General features: G+C 43.2%; 1 non-coding gene across 1 annotated transcript; it reads left to right on the top strand.

Moving 5' to 3' along the window:
* Positions 1–809: 809 nt before the first annotated feature.
* On the top strand, positions 810–1,002 carry LOC130267969 (U2 spliceosomal RNA). Its single transcript, XR_008843353.1, has one exon. It is a non-coding gene; the product is annotated as a U2 spliceosomal RNA (small nuclear RNA).
* The last annotated feature ends 4,963 nt before the right edge of the window (positions 1,003–5,965 follow it).

Here is a 5,965-nt window from a genome sequence, read left to right as displayed (position 1 = left end):
TTTGTGTGTGTGCATGGCGAATAAGAAATATCATTGCAGCAAATTTTCACACACCATGTCATATATAAGTTATATATTGGGCAGAAATAGTGCTGCTTCTCATGTAAACATACATAATAGCTTATCATGAAAAGTCACCTAAAAGTGCACATATACTTTAAATGATCTCTGTCAATTCAACAAACACTGCATCAATCTAAAGTACAAGCGAATGCAAGACACATTTTATATATGTTATTAGTAAATGGCACAAGGGGGTAATAAAATGACACGATATCTGTTCTTATCAGTATAAAGGAGTTATCCACCATAAGGGGATTTTAGTACATACCTGGCAGACAGTAATGGACATGCTTAGGAAGGATCTGTGCTTGTCTTAGGGCTAAATGGCTATGTTGTGAGATTACCATAACACTGTGGCTAGCTTTTTGTGAACTGGTATTTCCTGTTTGACTTTTCTTTTTTTGACTACAAATCCCACAATTCCTTCTTCCTCCCTCCTTCATATCAGCCACCCTACCCATTGAAACATAAATGAGCTGCATCCATTCAAAGACCTGTGGTTTTCAATCAGGGTGCCTACAGCTGTTGCATTAGTTGCAGTTGATCTCTCCCCCACCAAGCGATCACTCCACCCATTGAAGCAGACAGGCTCCCTGTCATCAGCTGAATAGGGAGTCAGGTCTCGGCCGCATTGCAAGCTGGGAAAAATTTTGTATGCTGATAAAAATTAATATTGGAGTGAAAATCACAGAAGAATTGTGAGAAAACCATCACACCCAGATACAGATACTATATTTTAAACAACACTAACTTTACAGCCCTTGTAGCATAGTCAAATAAAAAAAATTCCTGGAATACCCCTTTAATATCTGATATGTCCCCTGTCTGGGGACCACATATTAAATGGATTTTTGATAACGGGGCCGATTTCTAAGCTTGCTTCCGTCCCCCAATGCATTGACCCGATATGGCAGTATCTTCGGGTACAGTGCACCTAAAAAAAAAACGACACGGAGGGGGTACTATTTCTAAAAGCTATCGCAAAATGTTTGCGGGAGTGGAACACACACCTTGTGGAAGCGGGCGGTAATGGTCAGAAATTCAGCGGTAGCGGGTGGAAGCAGGATTAAGAAATCAGTCCCGTACAGGGCTCTACTCTAAGCTATTTAAAGACAGTAACATCTCCTTCATAAAGGAGTACTCCACTGGTCAGCATTTGGAACATTTAGTTCTGAATGCTGTGTGCGTGCTGCGGGGGTCGGCCGTGCCCCCTCATGACATCAGGTCACGCCCCCTCAATGCAAGTTTATGGGAGGGGACGTGATGGCCGTCACGCCCCACATAGACTTACATTGAGGGGACATGACCTGACATCACAAGGGGGCGTGGATGACCCCTGTAGCACGCACACAGCATTCAGAACTAAATGCTGGCACACAGGAACAGATGCTGCTCAGGGAAAGATGTGTTGCACTGTGTGAGAGTAACTGGAACTTCTGCTAAGTGTGTCTGTGTGTGTGTGTGTGTGGGGGGGGGGGTCTGAGAGTCCTTTAATGCTCCAAGTATGTGGTGGTGGGGGGACTGGATAGGTGGGGCTGTTGTCTGGAGAGAAGGGAAGGGGGGTTGAGGTTAAATAGGGGGGGCCTGTTATGTGGAAGGGAGAGGGGAACTGCGAGTCCTGCCAGGGGAGACCTGCTATAAGGAAGGGGGGGGGGCCCTCAGGAGGTGAGATTTATTATAAGAGGGGGGCTGGAGAGGGGATACGTGTTATAAGGGGGTGCTGAAGAGGGGAGACATGTTAAAAGGGGGTCTGAAGAGGAGAGACGTGTTATAAGGGGGACTGAGGAGATCAGACGTGTTATAAGGGGGGGGGGCTGAAGAGGGGAGACGTATTGTGGGGAGGCTGACGAGGGGAGTCGTATTGTGGGGGGGCTGAAGAGGGGAGTGAAGAGGGGAGACGTGTTATAATGGGGGGCTGAAGAGTAGAGACGTGTTATGGAGGGCTAAAGACGGGAGATGTGTTATAAGGGGGGGCTGAAGAGGGGAGACGTGTTAAAAGGGGAGGGGACTGAAGAGGGGAGACGCGGCTGAAGAGGGAGAGACCTGCTGGGCACTTTGGTTCTCTTTTTTTGCAATGTAATTTGTTTATTTATTTTTTATTGTCTTTCAATTAAGTATACTTTACTATATTTAAAGGAAAACTGTCAGCAGAGTCACCCACACTAACCAGTGATACTGTCTGGTAGTGCGGGTGACACTGATAAAAATGATGCTCATCATGCCCGCATCCATTGCTCTGTTATCTTCATTTTTCAAAATATGCAAATGAGCAACAATTGGGAAGGGCAGGGTTACAATCCTTGCCTAGGGCACTGTGATGTCAGCTCTGTTCATTCAGCGCTCGGCCCAGCTGATCAGTATTTATTGCCTTCCTCTGCCTCTCCCCGCTCTGTATTCTCATCTGCTGTGCATGTGCAGCTTCCTGGGTATACAAGGAAGAGGCCTCAGTGCACCACTTCAATGCATTTTCAAATAGAACATCTTTCAAACTTGTCTACTGTTTGGTGCACCGTAGCCCACTTTTGCAGTGGAGCTGTATTAATTATTTGTGCGAATTAAATTTAAAAAAAAATTGCGCACCTACACCACCTCATAGGACACGTATGAAAGGGTCAGATGCCAAAGCACAAAGCTTAAACCAATCCCTGCAGTTCACTGGTTTCTATAATTGCACAAAATTTATCAAGTCCTGTGCACATTTTGGTAAATTTTGAGCAACTGAGCAAACAATACACCAAGCAAACAGGGGTAAAATCTTTACTACATAGTTAGTACGGTCGAAAACGGACATATGTCCATCAAGTTCAAACAGGGAATTGAAGGGTAGGGGTGTGGCGCGATATTGGGGAAGGGATGGGAGTTTATATTTCTTCATAAGCATTAAGGTTATTTTGTTCCAGGAATGTATCTAATCCTGTTTTAAAGCTGTTAATTTTTCCTGCTGTGACCAGTTCCTGAGGTAGACTGTTCCATAAGTTCACAGTTCTCATGGTAAAGAAGGCGTGTCGCCCCTTGAGACAAAACTTTTTCTTCTCCAGACGGAGGGAGTGCCCCCTCGTCTTTTGGGGGGGTTTAACCTGGAACAGTTTTTCTCCATATTTTTTGTATGGGCCATTAATATACTTATCTAAGTTTATCATATTCCCCCCCTTAAACGTCTCTTCTCAAGAATAAACAATTGTAACTCCTTTAATCGTTCCTCATAGCTAAGATGTTCCATGCCCCATATTAATTTAGTCGCGCGTCTCTGCACCCTTTCCAGCTCCACAGTGTCCCTTTTATGGACAGGTGACCAAAACTGAAAAGCATATTCCAGGTGAGGCCGTACCAATGCTTTATAAAGGGGGAGTATTATGTCCCTGTCCCTTGAGTCCATGCCTCTTTTGATACATGACAATATCCTGCTGGCTTTGGAAGCAGCAGCCTGACATTGCATGCTATTCTGTAGTCTGTGATCTACAAGTACACCCAGATCCTTCTCTACCAGTGACTCTGCCAGTTTAATCCCCCCTAAGACATACGACGCATGCATGTTATTAGTACCCAGATGCATAACTTTACATTTATCCACATTGAACCTCATTTGCCAAGAGAATGCCCAGACACTTAGTAAATCCAAGTCATCTTGTAACCTATACACCTCCTCTATAGACTGGACCGTGCTACAAAGCTTGGTGTCATCTGCAAAGATAGAAACAGAGCTGTTAATGCCATCCTCTATATCATTGATAAATAAATTAAACAACAGCGGTCCCAGTACAGAACCGGGGACCAACAGAGTACGAATCATTGACCACCACTCTCTGGGTACGATCCATGAGCCAGTGTTCAATCCAGTTACAAACTAAAATTTCGAAACCCAAAGACCTTAACTTACCTGTCAGACGTCAATGAGGGACAGTATCAAACGCTTTGGCAAAATCCAGAAACACTATATTCACAGCCATTCCTCTGTCAAGGCTTCTACTCACCTCTTCATAAAAGCAAATTAAATTGGTTTGACAACTTCTATCCTTAGTAAACCCATGCTGGCTATCACTTATAATACTATTATCCCCTATGTATTCCTGTATGTAATCCCTTATAAGTCTTCAAACAATTTACCCACAATGCACATTAAACTTACCAGTCTATAGTTTCCTGGGGAAGACCTAGAGCCCTTTTTGAAGATTGGCACCACATTCGCCTTGCGCCAGTCCCTTGGCACAATACCAGACACCAGAGAATCTCTAAATATCATGAACAGGGGTACAGATATTACTGAACTTACCTCTCTAAGAACTCTTGGGTGTAGTCCATCCGGCCCTGGAGATTTGCTTACATTTATATTACTTAATTTACCTTGTACCATCTCTACATTAAGCCAGTTCAGTACATTTCATGATGTGTTACCAGCACTGACCTGTCCAATGTCAGCTCCTTCTTCCCTAGTATATACAGAACTAAAGAACCCATTCAGTAGCTCTGCTTTCTCTTTATCGCCCGTGACAACCTCCCCATTATCATTATTAAGGGGTCCTACATGCTCTGTCCTTGTTTTGTTTTGCTTTTATGTATTTAAATAAATATTTAGGATTAGTTTTGCTTTCTTTGGCCACCTGTCTCTCATTTAGAATTTTTGCTGTTTTTATTAAATTTTTACAGATTTTATTAAGCTCTTTGTACTGTTTAACCCCTTAAGGACTCAGGGTTTTTCAGTTTTTGCACTTTCGCTTTTTCCTCCTTACCTTTCAAAAATCATAACCCTTTCAATTTTCCACCTAAAAATCCATATTATGGCTTATATTTTGCATCGCCAATTCTACTTTGCAGTGACATTAGTCATTTTACCAAAAGATGCACGGCGAAACAAGAAAAAAAATAATTGTGCGACAAAATCGAAGAAAAAACGCCATTTCGTAACTTTTGGGGGCTTCCGTTTCTACGCAGTGCATATTTCGGTAAAAATTACACCTTATCATTATTCTGTAGGTCCATACGGTTAAAATGATACCCTACTTATATAGGTTTGATTTTGTCGCACTTCTGGAAAAAATCATAACTACATGCAGGAAAATTTATACGTTTAAAAATGTCATTTTCTGACCCCTATAACTTTTTTATTTTTCCACATACAGGGCGGTATGAGAACTCATTTTTTGCATTGTGATCTGAAGTTTTTATCGGTATGATTTTTGTTTTGATCGGACTTTTTGATCGCTTTTTATTCATTTTTTAATGCTATAAAAAGTGACCAAATATGCGCTTTTTTGACTTTGGAATTTTTTTGTGCGTACGCCATTGACCGTGCGGTTTAATTAATGATATATTTTTATAGTTCGGACATTTATGCACGTGGCGATACCACATATGTTTATTTTTTATTTTTTTACACTGTTTTATTTTTTTTTATGGGAAAAGGGGGGTGATTCAAACTTTTATTAAGGGGTTAAATGACCTTTATTAACACCTTTTTTTTAACTTTTTTTTGCAGTGTTATAGGTCTCATAGGGACCTATAACACTGCACACACTGATCTCTCATCCTGATCACAGGCGTGCATTAACACGCCTGTGATCAGTGTTATCGGCGCTTGACTGCTCCTGCCTGGATCTCAGGCACGGAGCAGTCATTCGCCGATCGGACACCGAGGAGGCAGGTAGGGGCCCTCCCGGTGTCCTGCATGCTGTTTGGGACGCCGCGGCGGTCCCGAACAGCCCGACTGTGCAGCCGGGTCACTTTCACTTTAGAAGCGGCGGTCAGCTTTGACCGCCGCTTCTAAAGGGCTAATACCGCACATCGCCGCGATCGGCGATTTGTGGTATTAGCCGCGGGTCCCGGCCGTTGATGAGCGCCGGGACTGACGCGGTATGATGCGGGATCGCGTCCTGCATCGTTAAGGGGTTAAATGTTATAGCTGACC

Source organism: Hyla sarda, chromosome 4, assembly GCF_029499605.1.
Source record: "Hyla sarda isolate aHylSar1 chromosome 4, aHylSar1.hap1, whole genome shotgun sequence".
Classification (NCBI taxonomy): domain Eukaryota; kingdom Metazoa; phylum Chordata; class Amphibia; order Anura; family Hylidae; genus Hyla; species Hyla sarda.
This window is presented reverse-complemented; position numbering and strand designations above follow the sequence as displayed.